Raw genomic sequence first — 17500 nt, 5'->3', positions numbered from 1 at the left:
TCTCTCCCATCACCGAGAAGAGGGAACTCTGCCTACACGTGAGCGAATCCAATCGCTGACGGCAGCGCTACCACAACGCAGAGAGAGGCGGCGAGCCGGGGGAATCCGGTACACCCCAAGGCACAACCTCTCAGATCGCTAGAGAAGGCTTTCTCACCGAGGGCGGGTCACGCTCCCCCAACCCACCGGTCGCCCCCTCACCGGGCCAGCCACGGAGGCGCTCAGGGACACCTGGGGAAGGGAGGGGGGGCCGTGGTCTACGGCAGCAGGAGAAGGAAAACCTGCGGCACCCCTTACCCCACGCGGGAGAGGCGCACCTCGCTCGACCACACCCCCTCCAATGAGCTGAGCTCCTCCTCAGGACCCACACGCAGACCCCCCGTGGCAGCAGCCGGAGGAGGGGGCCCCAGGGGCGGGAACACCACCACCACTCGGCCTCGGGCACCTGAGTGACAAACCCGGAGCGCTCCAGGAGCACCGCAAAGGCCTGAGCGGAGCCAACGCTCGCACCACCCCGGCAAGGGCAGGACGACGGGCCGGCGGGACAGCCCCCCACCGCCGCGGAGGGGGGCCGCGCCCGCAAGGCAACACCCACAGGAGGCGAGAGCGAGGGATGCCTGCCGTGTCAGAGGACCCCGCCGCCCCCGCCAGGCAGACGACAGGAGAAGCACGGCGAGGTCGGGCCGGATTCCGTACCCCTAATGCCTCCCACCACAAGCCCCACACATGCAGGGAGAGGAGAGACACGGGGCCCCCCCGCGGGTGGGGTGAGAAGAGCGGAGCCATTCACCATGAAGGTCCGTCCCTCGCCCACCGCGGAACGGTCGCAGCCCGGGAGAGCATGACGTCACCACATCGATCGGAACAAGACCCAGAGCGGAGCAACGGGACCTCACCAGCCTCACCAAACCACCGAGCCGACCACAGCCCGCGGTCGGCCAGCCCCGCTCTGAGGGAAGGGACGGCGGACAACCCCAAGGGAGCGGAGGACGCCTGACACGCACGGCACGGAGCCAACGGAGCGGGGTTGTCGCGACCGCCCCAGGTGCCCGCAGCGGGGAGCGCACGCGCAGGCGGAAGGGAGCCCCCCACCCGCATCGGCCTCTCCCCACCACACCCGGGTGGGTCAGAGGAGACCCGGGCCCACCCAGGGCGGCACCGGGGAGCCGGGACACTCAGACGGATGCGTGAGAGGCAAGGCACACGGGCCCCAGCCGGCGGCTCAAGCCAGAGCAGGGCCGGCTAGCCAGGTCACCGCCAGACCAGATAGACCCCCACGCATCCAGAGGCCCGACCTCTCCAGCGACAAGTCGCCAGAGGACAGCGTGTCAGCAACAACCCGGTGGCCCAAAATTCAAACTCAGCGTGAAAGATATACCCACCCTGGGGGGCAGGGGGTCGAGTCACCGGCCACACCACCGACTCAGAAACGCACGACACGGACATCTGTCCCCAAAAAGGCCACCATCGCAGCCACACACGGAGCACCCAGGGCCGTCTCGTCGACCCCCAAGACCAGGGACGCCCTCCGGGCCACCGGTGCCACGCAGGGGCCGACCCGTGCCTCCAGAGCGAGACCCATTCGGCCGTCCCCTCACACGCGAGGGACACACGAGGGACCGAAGGCGCTCTCAGGGACCACTCTCCGACTACGAACGCGGACTTGGAAGAAAAGTATCACAGCAGAGGGACCGCAGCCGGGTACGGCACCCCGGGAGGACGGCGCAGGACGGCCACCGACTCCCCACGAGAACTTGGAAAAGAGATTCGGCGGGTGCCTCAGGCGGCCAGGGCCCGCACAGGCCCGCGACAGGGCCGGGGAGGGGCGTCCCCGGCCACCCGCGCCATGCCCGGAGGGTCCCCGCGGGTCGCGGGTCGGGCCTCGGGAGCTACGGCGTGCTGGTCGACCAGCCCCGGCAGCCCGCACACCTCGCTCGGGCCTGGAAACTCGGCGACAGCCTGCCCCTCTATAGCCCTGCACGCCCGTGCTCTGACTCACAAGTGACTCGCCAGAGCTCTGGCGCCACAGGGACAGCCCCGCTGACAGCCGCAGGCTTTCCGGAGCTCTGCCTAGCTCACAGCAGGGACGCTCCCCTCGCTCAGCAGCTGCCACCGGAGCTCTGGAAGCCAGGAGAACCATATAAAAGCGGCCACCAGATGGAGCCCGAAAACCGGCGACATGTCACCATCCCAAACCTGTCACCGAGACACATCCGGATGGCAGGGCGGCCGGCGGACCGCAAAACCGAAACCGTGAGTCGAGAAAGTCTTCCCGAGGCCGAAAACACAGCCCCTCCACCCCAACCCCACAGAAACGCTCCTCCAAACGTGTATCTGCGTAGACCGAGACAGAGTCAAAAGACAAGCCCATGACGTGTGGGTGTTTGGAGATGCATCTCGGAGGGAGAAAGAACACACAGGACTCGGGCGCGAGTCGTTCAGGTGACAGAGAGACGCCGAATGAGGACACGTTCACAATCCACACGGGGTGGGGGATGGGAGGGAGGGAGGGAGGGAGGGAGGGGATAGAAAAAAGAGAGATGGAGGAAGGAGGGAGGGAAGAAAGCAAGCAGGGAGCGGGGAGGAAGGAGATGGAGAAAACAGACAGAATTTAAAAAATCTGGAGAAGGTATATGATGAAAGGTGGAAAATGAAGAAAGATGAAAAAGAGAAAGAATGAGGAAAGAGATGACGGAAAGAAGGGCGAAAGAGAGGAAAAAAGAAAGTATAAAAGACAAAGAAAGAAAGAAAGAATAAAGGAAAGGAACAGATAAAAGGACAGAAGGGAGGGAGGAAGGAGGGAAAGAAAAAGAAAGAAAGAAAGAAAGAAAGAAAGAAAGAAAGAAAGAAAGAAAAAGAAAGAAAGAAAGAAGAGGCTAATGCCTTTTTCAGCGTTCGCCCACCTGCATCAAGGTGAAAATTAAAAAAGAAGAAGAAGGGGAAGAAGAAGGAGGAGGAGGAGGAGGAGGAGGAGGAGGAGGAGGAGGAGGAGGAAAGAAAGAAAGGAAGGAAGGAAGAAAAAGACAGAAAATGGAGAAAATAAAATTCGGTACTAAACACTATCTGGCCTGGCGACACAGCAAGGCTCCGTCTAGAAAGAAAGACAGAGAGACAGAGAGACAGAGAGAAAGAAACAGCGAGAGAGAGAGAGAGAGAGAGAGAGAGAGAGAGAGAGAGAGAAAGAGAGACAAAGAAACGCAGAGGCCGGGCACGGTGGCTCATGCCTGTAATCCCAGCACTTTGGGAGGCCGAGGCGGGTGGATCACAAGGTCAGGAGTTCGAGACCAGCCTGGCCAAAATGTTGAAACCCCGTCTCTGCTAAAAAAACAAACATTAGCTGGGCGCGGTGGCACGCGCCTGTAATCCCAGCTACAAAAAAAAAAAAAAGGAAACACAGGAACAACGAAAGAAACACAGAACTGGGTGACAGAGTGAGACTCTGTCTCGAAAGAAAGAAAGAAAGAAAAAGAAAGAAAGAAAGAAAGAAAGAAAGAAAGAAAGAAAGAAAGAAAGAAAGAAAGACAGACAGACAGACAGACAGACAGACAGACAGACAGGAACAACGAAAGAAAGAAAGACAGGAACAACGAAAGAAACACAGAAACAACAAAAGAAACACAGAACTAGGCCGGGCGCGGTGGCTCACGCCTGTAATCCCAGCACTTTGGGAGGCCGAGGCGGGTGGATCACGAGGTCAAGAGATCGAGACCATCCTGGTCAACATGGTGAAACCCCGTCTACACTAAAAATACAAAAAATTAGCTGGGCATGGTGGCGCTTGCCTGTAATGCCAGCTACTCAGGAGGCTGAGGCAGGAGAATCGCCTGAACCCGGGAGGCGGAGGTTGCAGCGAGCCGAGATCGCGCCATTGCACTCCAGCCTGGGTGACAGAGTGAGACTCTGTCTCAAAAAAAAAAAAGGAGAAAAAAAAAAAAAAAAAAGGAAACACAGGAACAACGAAAGAAACACAGAACTGGGTGACAGAGTGAGACTCTGTCTCGAAAGAAAGAAGAAGAAAGAAAGAAAGAAAGAAAGAAACAAACAAACAAACAAACAAACAAACACAGGAACAGCGAAAGAAACACAGAACCGAGTGACAGAGTGAGACTGTCTCGCAAAAAGAAAATAAAGGAAAGCAAACACAGAAACAACGAAAGAAACACAGAAAGAACGAAAGAACCAGAACTGGGTGAGAGAGTGGCACTCTGTCTCAAAAAAAAAAAAAGGGAAACACAGAAACAACGAAAGAAACACAGGAACAACGAAAGAAACACAGAAACCACGAAAGAAACACAGGAACAATGAAAGAAACACAGAAACCACGAAAGAAACACAGAACTGGGTGACAGAGTGAGACTCTGTCGCAAAAAAAGACAAAATACAAGGAAACACAGAAACCACGAAAGAAACAAAGAAAGAAAGAAAGAGCTGGAAAAGGAAATTAGGAAGACAGAAACAAAAGGAGAAAGGATAGAAAGATCTTTTCTTGTTTTTTTTTTTTTTTTGTTTTTTTTGAGACGGAGTCTCGCTCTTGTTACCCAGGCTGGAGTGCAATGGCGCGATCTCGGCTCACCGCAACCTCCGCCTCCTGGGTTCAGGCAATTCTCCTGCCTCAGCCTCCTGAGTAGCTGGGATTACAGGCACGCGCCACCGTGCCCAGCTAATTTTTTTGTATTAGTAGAGACGGGGTTTCACCATGTTGACCAGGATGGTCTCGATCTCTCGACCTCGTGATCCACCCGCCTCGGCCTCCCAAAGTGCTGGGATTACAGGCTTGAGCCACCGCGCCCGGCCTATTTTCTTGTTTTTTAATCCTCTAAAAGCATAGTAAGGCCCAGGTAGGGGCTACGACACACCTTCCACCTTACTAATATGTTGGCCAGGAAAATAAAAATTTACACTTAACGTAACCGTTAAAAGTGACTATGAGCCGGACGCGGAGGCTCAAGCCTGTCATCCCAGCACTCTGGGGGGCTGAGGCGGGTGGACCACCTGAGGTCAGGCGTTCAAGACCAGGCTGGCCAACATGGTGAAACCCCGTCTCTACTAAAAACACAAAAAAACTTCTTTAATTTTAACGTATAAAGAAAAGGAAAAAGTTCTCCAGGCGTGGTGGCGCATGCCTGTAACCCCAGCCACTCAGAAGGCTGAGGCAGGAGAATTGCTTGAATCCGGGAGGCAGACGTTGCAGTGAGCAGAGATCACACCGCTGCATTCTAGCCTGGGCGACAGAGCGAGACTCTATCTTAAAAATGAAAAAAAAAAAATGACTATGAGGGCCCAGGCCAGGGTGGTTGAATTTACCTAAGGAGTGGGGGTGGGGGTGGAGTGGAGAGGATATGCCTGACTGGAACGAGAGAAACCGAGGGGAGCAAGCAGAAGGGGACAGAAAGAGGAAGGGGAAGGGACGGAGGCACAGTGGGTTATTCTAGAATGTTTTCAAGCCTGGGGTGGGGGTGGGCACGGAGGGCAACTCAGGAAACAAGCCGACTCCAGCAATGACACCTAATTCATTATTGCTGGCATCGCTGCCTTGAAAGGGGGGCACCGCATGTTTCTTCCTCCACACCCATTCGATGACTTCTGGGAAATGCCATTTACTTGCACGCTCTTGACATCTACCTGCTTTCACTACAACTGAGGAGAATCAGGAAAGTCCCCACTAACGGCAAGGCCTAAAGTGGAGCTGTCATCCATAAAACCCAGGCAGCAGAGTCCATATGGGTTAAAAAGACACGAAGAGGCCGGGCGCGGTGGCTCAAGCCTGTAATCCCAGCACTTTGGGAGGCCGAGGCGGGTGGATCACGAGGTCGAGAGATCGAGACCATCCTGGTCAACATGGTGAAACCCCGTCTCTACTAATACAAAAAATTAGCTGGGCACGGTGGCGCGTGACTGTAATCCCAGCTACTCAGGAGGCTGAGGCAGGAGAATTGCCTGAACCCAGGAGGCGGAGGTTGCGGTGAGCCGAGACAGCGCCATTGCGCTCCAGCCTGGGTATCAAGAGCGAAACTCCGTCTCAAAAAAAAAAAAAAAAAAAAAAAAGACACGAAGAGAGAAAGGGAAACAACGGATCAAAGAGAAGAACAATCGGGCCCAGCCAGGGTCTCCAGGGGTCTTCTGGGCAACGAGGGAGTGAGGGGGACGGACGGACGGACGGACGGACGGACGGACCAAGGTGGGGGCGGGGCGGGGGCGGGTGAGCTCGGGGCGTGGGCGGGGCGGCGGGTAGCGGAGAGAAGCCACAATCGCTCCTGACTGCGGGCGGGCGGCCAGAGCGTCCCGTATGCCGCCTAGACCTTCAAGAACCGTGACCGCTAGGTGACGCCCGAAGACAACATATGCAAGTGTCAGCCCGGCACCCTCCCAGGCATTATCCCCACAACTAACCGAGCGGAGCCCCTGCGGGGGAAGGAAGCACCATGACTCGGCAATACACACAGAAACACACGCACCTACGTACGCACGCACGCACGCACGCACACGCGCGCCGTATTCCACAGTATAGAAGGGTTTATACCGTGATCACGAGAGGGCCCGCACTATTTTCTTTTCTAGTGACAAAAGAAAAAGCAGGCCGGGGCCTAGCGGCCCACGCCCGTCACCCCTGCACTCTAGTAGGCAGAGGCAGAGGCAGAGGCAGATGCGGGCGGGTCGCCTGAGGTCAGGAGTTCCAAACCAGCCCGGTCCACGCGACGAAACCACCATCTCTAGGCCCTCGAAAGGCTGAGGCAGGAGAATCGCTGGAACTCGGGAGGTGGAGGTCGCACTGAGCCGAGATCTCACCACTGCACTTCAGCCTGGGCGACAGAGCAAGACTCCGGGGGCGGGGAAGGAAAAAAAAAAAGGAAAAAAAAAATCGCTTCCCTCTTGAGGTGAATACGCACTGTTACACGTACACAGAGAGCTCGGAAGGTATACAGGCCCTGACATCCTCTGTAACTTTGAGTCGGTCTGGCGATATTTTCCAGGCCTTCCGTTTCCCCGTCAGCAGTCACAGAAATAAAAACTCCCTCCTTTCCCAATTCGTCTTCATGTCGTCATCAGGCCACAAGAATAAGCGAACACATTTTACACGACAAGGAGGAAAAACACAACAAAGCGAAAGTCTCAGAGGTCTGTGGTACAGATTGAAGAGACTCTTTCAGAATCCACAGAAAGACACACACACGGAGAGATGGAAAGAAACAAATAAAGAAAAGAGAAAGAGAGTAAGGAAGATAAGGAACAGGCCGGGCGCGGTGGCTCACGCCTGTCATCCCAGCACTTTGGGAGGCCGAGGTGGGTGGATCACCTGAGCTCAGGAGTTCAAGACCAGCCTGGCCATCATGGTGAAACCCCATCTTTATAAAAAAATAAATAAATAAAAAATAAAAAAATAAAAAGGAAGATAAAGAACAAGAAATATAAAGAAAGAGAGGGCCGGGCGCGGTGGCTCACGCCCATAATCCCAGCACTTTGGTTTGGGAGGCCGAGGCGGGTGGATCACGAGGTCAAGAGATCGAGACCATCCTCGTCAACATGACGAAACCCCGTCTCGACTAAAAAATACAAAAATTACCTGGGCATGGTGGCGCAGCCTGTAGTCCCAGCTACTCGGGAGGCTGAGGCAGGAGAATTGCTTGAACCCAGGAGGCGGGGGCCGTGGTGAGCCGAGATCGCGCCATTGCACTCCAGCCTGGGTAACGAGAGCGAAACTCCGTCTCGAAGGAAAAAAAAAGAAAAAAGAAAAAAGAAAGAAAGAAAGAGACAGAGATGTAAAGGGAAGAAAGATGAAAAAGAAAATAGAAAGAGAAATAGCAGAAAGAAAAAGATAATGAGAAATCAGAGAAAGTAGGGAGGAAGAAAGAGAAAAAAGAAAAAGAATGAGAGAGAGAGGAGAGAGGGAGGGAGGGAGAGAGACAGAGAGAGAGCGGTGGGGGGGGAGAGCGAGAGCGAGAGCGAGAGCGAGAGAGAGAGCGAGAGCGAGAGAGAGAGCGAGAGCGAGAGCGAGAGCGAGAGAGAGAGCGAGAGAGAGAGAGAGAGAGAGAGAGAGAGAGAGAGAGAGGAGGAATGAAAGAAATAAAGAAGAGGACAGCGCACCATGGCTCACGCCTGTAACCCCAACACTTTGGGAGACTTACTTAGGTGGAAGAATCGCTCGAGCCCAGGAGTTTGAGACCAGCCCTGGCAACACAGCGAGTCCCCGTTTGTACTAAAAAATAAAAGCACTTAAAAAGTTAGCCGGGCATCGTGATGGCAGGCGCCTGTAGTTCTAGCTTTTTTGGAGCCCGAGGTGGGAGGATTGCTCGAGGTAGGGAAGCGGAGGCTGCCATGGGCCTTGGACAGACAAATGCACTGCAGCCTGTCGCCCGGGCCGGTCTCGAACTCCTCAGCTCTAGCGAAGTACCCGCCTCACCTCCGAACTTGCACCCACCATATTCATCGGTCCCGGAGGTGTCCGTGACAGATTTTAGTAGGGGAGCATTCGTTCCTAAAGACCAGAGCAGATAAACAGGACCAGCCGTTTGGGACATACACCATTCTGAATCGCAGTGGAGGCTTTGTGGATTTCACAGCAAGACGCTGCTGCTATCTGCAGATAACCACCCTTCTTTCGAGGGACAGGGCTCTCTCAGGTAGCCTCTGGCTGTTAGGGTGGAAACCAAAGGCCCAACCATGGGGCCACAAAGTTACCATGTTAGCCGAGCCGCTCATAACACACCGGGCATAAGTGGGCGTGAACAGCACGCCTGTAATCCCAGCACTTTGGGAGGCTGAGCGTGCCAGGCCTGAATCTTTATTAATGTGTAACATCTATGAGGTCTCCAAGTCCAGAAATCAACTCGCCACTTCCGTACAGGATTCTGTATGGAGATCAAATCTGGGATTCCTAAAGTAAAGAATTGAGGCCTTGGGAATGGATTAGATTAGATTAGATCTACCTGAGCTTCTAGTAAAAAGAAAAAGAGGGAGAGGGAGGGGGAGAGAGAGAGAGACGGAGGGGGGGGGAGAGAGAGAGAGAGAGAGAGAGAGAGAGAGAGAGAGAGAGAGAGAGAGAGAGAGAGAGAGAGAGGGAGACAGAGACGGGGGGGGGGGGAGAGAGGGAGAGAAGAAAAAGAAGGAAAAGAAGAAGAAGAAGAAGCCCTCATGAATTTGTAGAAAACAAGACCTTATGACTTTTGCGTCCGTTGGCGACTCTAGGTAGTTTGCCGGGCCGGGTTCTGCGGCCTTGCTTCTGTTTACTTTTGCACTCCAGGCCACGATGCCCCAGTACCAGACCTGGGAGGAGTTCAGCCACGCTGCCTGCCTGCCGAGAGAGAAGCTTCACCTCGCTGACCCAGTGACGGCACGGCAGGGCACGGCACGGCACGTGTGGTTCTCAAACACAGGCATTCTTCTTCTTCCCCCCCCCCGCCCACGTACATATTTTATTATATACCAGCAAGGAACAACAAAAAGTTTCATCATGTAAACAAAAGAATATAATTTTTAGACATAATTGGAAGTTTCAAAATGTCCTTAAATCATTGTGATCTTCTCCAAAAGACACAGGTCTTAGAGTGTGGGCACAGGGCCATGAGTCAGATTTCTGGGTAGTCTCCCATGATAGCAATTTACGTTCTAGAGAAGTGGGTTTTGTGAACTCTGTCGGGGCAAATCTGTTAGGCCTCTTAAAGGAATGAAACCCTTTCACATCTCGGGGAAACAAATAAAAATATGTTGAAAGAAGGGATACTTCTAGGCTTAGATTTATTGTTGACAGTGATTTTAAAAATAAGCACTAAAAAACTGTTAAAAGATTCCTAGGTAAAGTTCTGGCTTTTACCAAAAATAAGAAAGGATACCTTCTGTAGCTCTACAGATGGTTTGGTGGAAAATAGAACGGGAAAAAGTGAGCCGACAAGAAAGCGAAATAGGAACGTCTAGGAAGGAGGCAAGAAAAGACGTAAGTCATAGCCCAAAAAAACCAAAACAAAACAAAAATGACATGGTCCTTTTCTAAGGCCAGGTGTTGGTGATATTCACCTATGTAAACTCAAGCCTAGAAGATCAGTACAGTCCTTATATATTCACTACTTAATAACATACGAGAAAAACACTTTTCATTTGATATATAAGAACTTTGTATGAACAGCTAGAAATATATATGTACATCGCAAATCCCAAATGAAACCCAACTTAATACAAAGTGAACTATAGGGATGACACAAAAATGGGTAGATATCAGAATTCAGCTAAGTTTACAGTTGTGCCTTATATCTTTTTTAAATTTTGCTTTTGAGACGGAGTCTTGCTCTGTTGCCCAGGCTGGAGCGCAGTGGTGCGATCTTGTCTCACTGCAACCTCTGCTTCCTGGGTTCAAGCGATTCTTGTGCCTCAGCCTCCCCAGTAGCTGGGATTACAGGAGTTGTGCCACCATGCCCGGCTAATCTTTGTATTTTAGTAGAGACGAGGTTTTGCCATGTTGGCCAGACCGGTCTCAAACTCCTAGGCTCAAGCAATCTCAAACTCCTAGGCTCAAGCAATCCACCCACCTCAGCCTCCCAAAGTGCTGGGATGACAGGCGTGAGCCACCGCGCCCAGCTGACAAATACATACAGGCATTCTGATGGGAACTGGTGTATGTATGAAAGTAACAGATGATCGAGTTTCTTTGGTGTCTAAAACAGAGCAAGCTCAAGATGTAAAGAAGATTGAGAAATTCCACAGTCAACTAATGCGACTGATGGTGGCCAAGGAATCCCGCAATGTTACCATGGAAACTAACTGAGTGAATGGTTTGAAACGAAGACTTTGTCATGTACTTAGGAAGTAAATATCTTTTGCAGTCGAGAAAGTGTTGGGACGGAAAATACTCTATGTCACCAAGTGGACTATTCAGAAGCTTAGAGGTCATTTTTTTGTAATTTTCTTTTGAATGTTTGGTTTAGAGAGCTAGGAATGCGAATGTTTTCAGTCAGAAAGCCTGTATTTACTTTTGGAAACTGAACAAGCCATGCGTCTGTCTCGGGAACTTTGCAGATTACTTGATGTTAGGTAAAACGCATAATTGTTTCTTTGGCGGATTCGTATCAGTAACTTGAAAATGGGATATTAAGAAGAGCCAATGCTTCGTTAAATTTAGTTCGTCTGCCTTTAAAAGAACATGAAATGTGACCATTTTGTTGGATGGATCGGGGTATTTCTTTTGGAGCATAAAATGTATGCTGTCGATGACCAATAAATATAGAATATGGTAATCGGAATTACCTCCGGACCACAGTATGCATTGTTACGAACACCGTGCACCTGATTATGTATAGTAGTGTAGCCTCAATTATCTCTACAAGTCATTGACTAACCAGTATGCTTTGCCTTCTTTCCAGATTTAAACTACCTGTTATTATAGGGGACCGGTAGCATCAGCTTGTGGAGCAGTGGCTTTGAATCTAGTTTTCAGTGATCAGAAGCAGCAGTTATTTGAGTGCGTGAATGGAATGATGATCAGTATAAATGTACCGAAACCACCATGTTACAGAAATTTTTTCCTTCCTTCTTTCTTTCTTTCTTTCTTTCTTTCTTTTTTCTTTTTCTTTTTTTTTTTTTTGAGACAGAGTTTCGCTCTTGTTACCTAGGCTGGAGTGCAATGGCACGATCTCGGCTCACCGCAACCTCCGCCTCCCGGGTTCAAGCAATTCTCCTGCCTCAGCCTCCAGAGTAGCTGGGACTACAGGCGCGCGCCACCACGCCCAGCTAATTTTTGTATTTTTAGTAGAGATGGGGTTTCACCATGTTGACCAGGATGGTCTGGTCCGGATCTCTCGACCTCATGATCCACCCGCCTCGGCCTCCCAAAATGATGGGATTATAGGCGTGAGCCACCACGCCCGGCCTACAGAAATTTTTACTACGTATTTTTCATCTGTAGTTTCTCAGAAGGGCTATAGATGATTCGAACTGTCAAATCCTCGCATGCTTCTGTGACACCCCTGTCCGTCTTCTCCCTTTCTTTAACCAAAGCGTTAGGTGAGACTGTCACAACCGTTATGTTTTCCATTAAACCGGAAGTGTGATATTATTTGACACTTATGCTTGTATCCTAAATTTCACCAACCAAACGTCATGTTCACATGTTGATTCCTCGGGAATGAAATGAAGGTACTATATACCTTGAAATATATTTTGTAGAAACTTGTCATGTTGAGCAACATCTTAGCATGGTAAGTAAGTTCCCTTAGCTATATAAACTTGTGCATGTTTCAGAGAGATCAGTAAATAAAATACTACAAAAAAGAAGGAGAAGGAGAAGAAGAAAGGAGTAGAAAAGAAGAAGAAGAAGAAGAAGAAGAAGAAGAAGAAGAAGAAGAAGAAGAAGAAGAAGAAGAAGAAGAAAGAAGGAGAAGAAAAAGAAAAAGAAGAATAAGAAGAAGCAGAAGCAGAAGACCTTATTGTTGTACCCGAGCGAGTCAAAGAATGCAGCACACTCTGAGATTGAATTATGAGTCCTTTATTATGCCAGCGACCGAGAGGTGGCTGACGCACAAAATTCTCTCGGCCGGCCCCTAAGAAAATGTTAGGTGGTCTTTTATACCCTAGTTTTAAAAGGGAGGGGGAACGTAGCTGAAGCAAATTTTTCACAAAAGCAGAGTAAGCAAAAAGTTAAAAGTTAACCTAGTACATGAGAAATAAAACAGTGCCAGGTGCGAGGGGTACAGTTGTCACAAAAGACATACAACTTACATAGGTAACGGGGGCTCTGGGCACTGGACAGCAGCTGCCTGCATTCCCAGGCTCTGTTGGTACCACTTAAGTCGGCCTCTTATCAACAAATGCATTCCTGGGGGTGCCCAGTGTCAGCCCGCCCCAGCTGCTACGTACTCTGGTTCCGTACTGAATGGTGGGAAAACAACTAAAATGTAGAAGCTAAGATGGAGTCTGTCCAGCTCAGGAAGCTAACATAAAGCCTGAACAGCTTTTAGTCTGAGAAGGAGAGAGTTAGTTTTAACTGGCAAAAAGCAGGTTATCACACTATGAAGTACAGTTTACATTAACCCGCTGTCACCATACGTCGAGAAATCCACAAAAGCGCTAGTGAACAACAGGAGAAAAACAGCAGCTAACACGTCCTGGGGAAAAGATACGCCTTCCTAGAATTCCGTGCCAAGGCATCGCCTCCGGTAATCTTAAGGGAGCAAAGTATTACTTTTTAGACAGCGTTTCTATTTTGGGCAAATACTACTACGGCCCAGAGTGGCGCCATGATGCCCTTCCCGTTTTGCAAATTTGCTGGTCCAAGGAAGGAGAAAATAAGACATCATGATAAAAGGTGATTGAGACCCAGCCAAGATGAAGCTTTCCCAGGGAGGGAGGGAAGGAGGGAGGGAGGGAGGGAGGGAGGGAGGGAGGGAGGGAGGGAGGAGGGCCTGAGGCGTGAAGGGGTGAAAAAACGCCACCACTACAGTCCAGTCCGCCCACCCGCTTGCCCACGGGGGCCAAAGTCTGTGCCATCGCCCCCCGCTGCCTCTGGGGAAGTGGGACCGTGCCCCAGCCCCAGCCCCCATCTTCAAAAACAGTGGCCACCGAGTGAGGTGAGGCCTGGCGATCACCCATGCAAATGTCAACCGGCAAAGGGTGGGCGGAGGGGAGAGAAGATGGAGGCCCACCCGCCTGGCTCCAGAACGTTTCCACGCAGGGTGGCGGGAGGTGCGGTGTCGGGGGGAACCCACCTCACAAACTCACGGAATTGGAGTAAAGGGGCGGGGGGGAGGGGCTTAAAAAAAATAAACCAACTCCTCATAAAGCCCAAGGAGAAGAGTCTATGCATGCGCATGAAAGACACCAACAAACAAAGAAACACAAAGTACTGATAAAAGAACCATAGGGCCCCCACCAGGGTGGAGGTTCCCAAGGCAACGAGGGAGAGAGGGAGGGGCCTCCAGATGGGAGGAAGAGAAACCGGTTGCCCCAGGCTCTGTGAAGTCGTCAGGCAGACCTCCCTCCGCGCCACCTCGATTTTCCATTACAGTGGCCGCTAGGTGATGCGCGAAGACATTTATATAAAAGTGTCAGTGTTTTTATGCTTCACTAAATGATAAGGCCTATGTTCAAACATCATCATCTGCCTCACTCATTATTTCTCTTTCTCAGTGCCTGAACACACCCAATAGCAAGCACCAGGTAGAGGCTAAGACCCACAAAAATGGAAGCATCCTTCAAGTTTATAGGACATTTAACCATACTAAGCCCACTGTCAAAAACAATGTAAATTATACTCCTCCTGCAAAAGGCCAACTTATATGGCAAATATGTAAAAACCCTGGCATACAGGAAAAAATGAATACATGACAGTCTAATACATTATCCCGCTTTGTAGATAGACTTATCATTCCACTAAGTATTAACTATAGTTCCAAGCACTGAATCTGCTTAATAACCAAAATGTAAAGACCTTACCTTGTGGTTTGTAATGTCTCATTAACAGAAATGTGAACTTTGATAACAGTTTAACTAAAATATTTCTTTATTTCAAGCTATCAGATGACATTGACATATTTGCATTTTCTATCTGTGTATACGTAATGACTTTCTTCAAGGCTTCAAGATCAGGATTGTCTTATGCCTTTGCATCACGGACCTAAGAGACCCCAATTATTTGAAGATGGGATGGGGACAAAATGTGGGTCCCCGTAGTCCCTACTCTGTGCAGCATCCATTAGATGACCACCGTACATATCACCAAAGTAATGACAGTAAGTCCTAAATCCAAAGTGCAACTTTAATACTGCAATTCCAAAAAAAATAAAGCTGTATACAACTCTTGGAATAACTCACCCAAATAAATAGCTTTATAACAGACAGACAGACAGACAGACAGACACACACACACACACACACACACACACACACACACAAAAGACCTAGCTAGATGCTTGCAGATGTCAGCACGGAAAAGAAGGGAATCTTGGATCGCTCTGGGTCGGGGTGGAGGTTGGTGGGGGGAGCGGCTCAGGCACGCCGCATCACCAGCCTCTCCCCGATCCCTCTCCCTCTCGGGCCAGGTCGTTTCTGGGCCCACCCAGGGAATCCTCTCAGGTGGTGCCCACCTGCAACTAGTCGACCAGAGCCCCCAGGGGACACAGCCTAGGCACCCGCCCATGGGTTCATATGGAACTTCAATTCCCCTAGACAACAGGAAGAGGAGACCAGGGGCGGGGGCGTGTGGACGGAGGGAGGCTAGGGGTGGAGATGGGACCCATCTAAGATGGAAGTCCAGTCCATAGCGTTTCCGAGTGGGCGCCAGACCCACCACCTCAGAGTGGCAATACCTGTCACAGGGAAACGAAGGTCCGTGAAATCCACGCTCCCGGAGACAGCGTGGATTTCACGGGGAGAAGAAGACAGCTTGCAGCACGCTACCTCCTGTCCCGGGGTCAAGTTTTCACTCCCAAATTTCGCATTTCTTCCCCCCCTCAACAAAGTTCCGCTCTCGTTGCCCAGGCTGGAGAGCAGTGGCACGATCTCGGCTCGCCGAAACCTCCGCCTCCCGGGTTCCAGCGATTCTCCTGCCTCAGCCTCCCGAGTGGCTTGGGATGACAGGCACGTACCTGTATAATCTCAGCAACTCGGGAGGCTGAGGCAGGGGAATCGCTGGAACCCGGGAGGTGGAGGTTGCAGTGAGCCCAGGCTGTAGCGTAGCGTGGTGCAATCTCAGTCGACCGCCACCTCCGCCTCTCGGGTTCAAGCGATTCTTCTGCCTCAGCGTCCCGAGTAGCCGAGACTACAGGCGCACGCCACCACGGCCAGCTAATTTTTGTATTTTTAGTAGAGACGGGGTTTCACCACGTCGGCCGGGATGGTCTCGATCTCTCAAGCCCGTGATCTGCCCGTTCCATCCATGCTCACGCCTGTCATCGCAGCAGTCTGAAAGGCCGACGTGGGAGGATGGCCGGAGCGCCAAAGTTTGAGATCATCTCGAGCCGTCAGTCGACACCACCTCCGCCTGTATAAATTGATCATCATCATCATCATCATCATCATCAGCAGCAGCAGCAGCAGCAGCAGCAGCAGCATCGTCAAAATTTAAAAAGGAATATATGTGTCCAGAGTGCGGGCCACAAAGCGAGACCACGTGCCGATGTCTTGGTCCAAAGCGTTGAGGCTGGAGTGACCCTGGGCTACAGAGCGAGACCCTGCCTTTAAAGAGAGACAGACGGGGGCGAGGGGGGGTGGCCGATGTGGGGAAGGGGGGGGAGAGAGAGAGAGAGAGAGAGGGGGGGGAGAGAGAGAGAGAGAGAGAGAGAGAGAGAGAGAGAGAGATGCGAGCCTGCCTCGATGGAAAGAAAAATGTGAGCCTTCCCCCAAATAAATAAAATAAAATAACTAATTAAATAAATGCATGCATGCACGCACGCATGCGTGCGAGGGAGCCTGCCTCTAAATAAATCGATTGATAGATAAATAAACAAATAGCCGGGCACAGTGGCTCAGGCCTGTAATCCCCCAGCGCTTTGGGAGGCTGAGGCGGGTGGATCACCTGAGGTCAGAACATCGAGACCAGCCTGGCCAACATGGTGAAACCCTGTCTCTATTTAAAAGTAAATAAATAAATTAAAAAAAAATGAATGAATGAATGAATGAATGAATGAATGAATGAATGAATAATAAAAGCGAGCCTGCCTCTATATAATTAGATAAATAAACGCAAGCCTGCCCCCAAATAAGTGAGTGAATGAATGAATGAATGCCTGTAGAGAAATACTCGAGACCCCGCCTCTAACTAAATTAACGAACGGACGAAGACATGACAAACGTAAGAATGACATGGAAGAGTTAAGAAGCCATAAGAAGAGCCAGGTGCGGTGGCTCACACCTGTGGATTCCCAGCACTTTGGGAGGCCGAGGCGGGCGGATCATGAGGTCAAGAGATCGAGACCATCCCGGCCCTGGTGAAACGCCATCTCTACAAAAAATACAAAAGTTAGCCGGGCGTGGTGGCACACGCCTGTGGTCCCAGCTACTCGGGAGCCTGAGGCAGAAGAATCGCTTGACTCCAGGAGGTGGAGGTTGCGGTGAGCCGAGACCACGCCAGTGCACTCCAGCCTGGCAAGAGAGCAAGAGTCCGTCTCAAAAAAAAAAAAAAAAAAAAAAAGGAAAAAAAAAAAGAAACCGTAAGAAGAAACAACCAAGAGGATGTGAGCGAAGAGTGGTAATTAAAATAAGTATCAAAGTTAATGTAAAGAAATATTTACACACACACAGACGTGGAACAATTAATTAATTTTTTTTTTTCTCAAAGATGGGGTTTCACCCTGAGGGCCAGGCTGGTCTTGAACTCCTGACGTCTGGTGATCCACCCACCTCGGCCTCCCAAAGTGCTAGGATTACAGGCGTGAGCTATCGCGCCCGGCCATTCATTTCATACATAATATATGATTATCTGCATATATATTACTGCATGTTATGTATAATTTATGAATCTCCCTCCCTCCCTCCCTCCCTCCCTCCCTCCCTCCCTCCCTCAATAAATCCATAAGTCCAT

At 50.9% G+C, this 17500-nt stretch overlaps 1 long non-coding RNA gene across 1 annotated transcript in view; it reads right to left on the bottom strand.

The window, feature by feature from the left end:
- The window catches only part of LOC135273329 (uncharacterized), a 21061-nt gene extending 14605 nt beyond the window's left edge, over positions 1-6456 (bottom strand). The window contains exon 1 of the long non-coding RNA XR_010341114.1: positions 6391-6456. This is a non-coding gene — a long non-coding RNA (uncharacterized LOC135273329). The remainder of the gene's footprint in view (positions 1-6390) is intronic.
- Positions 6457-17500: the final 11044 nt, after the last annotated feature.

The sequence above is a fragment of the Aotus nancymaae genome, unplaced genomic scaffold, assembly GCF_030222135.1.
Source record: "Aotus nancymaae isolate 86718 unplaced genomic scaffold, 86718_ANA_hifiasm-v0.15.2.pri h1tg001050l, whole genome shotgun sequence".
Lineage (NCBI taxonomy): Eukaryota > Metazoa > Chordata > Mammalia > Primates > Aotidae > Aotus > Aotus nancymaae.
Note: the sequence above shows the minus strand (reverse complement) of the source record. Positions and strands in the feature narration are given on the sequence as shown.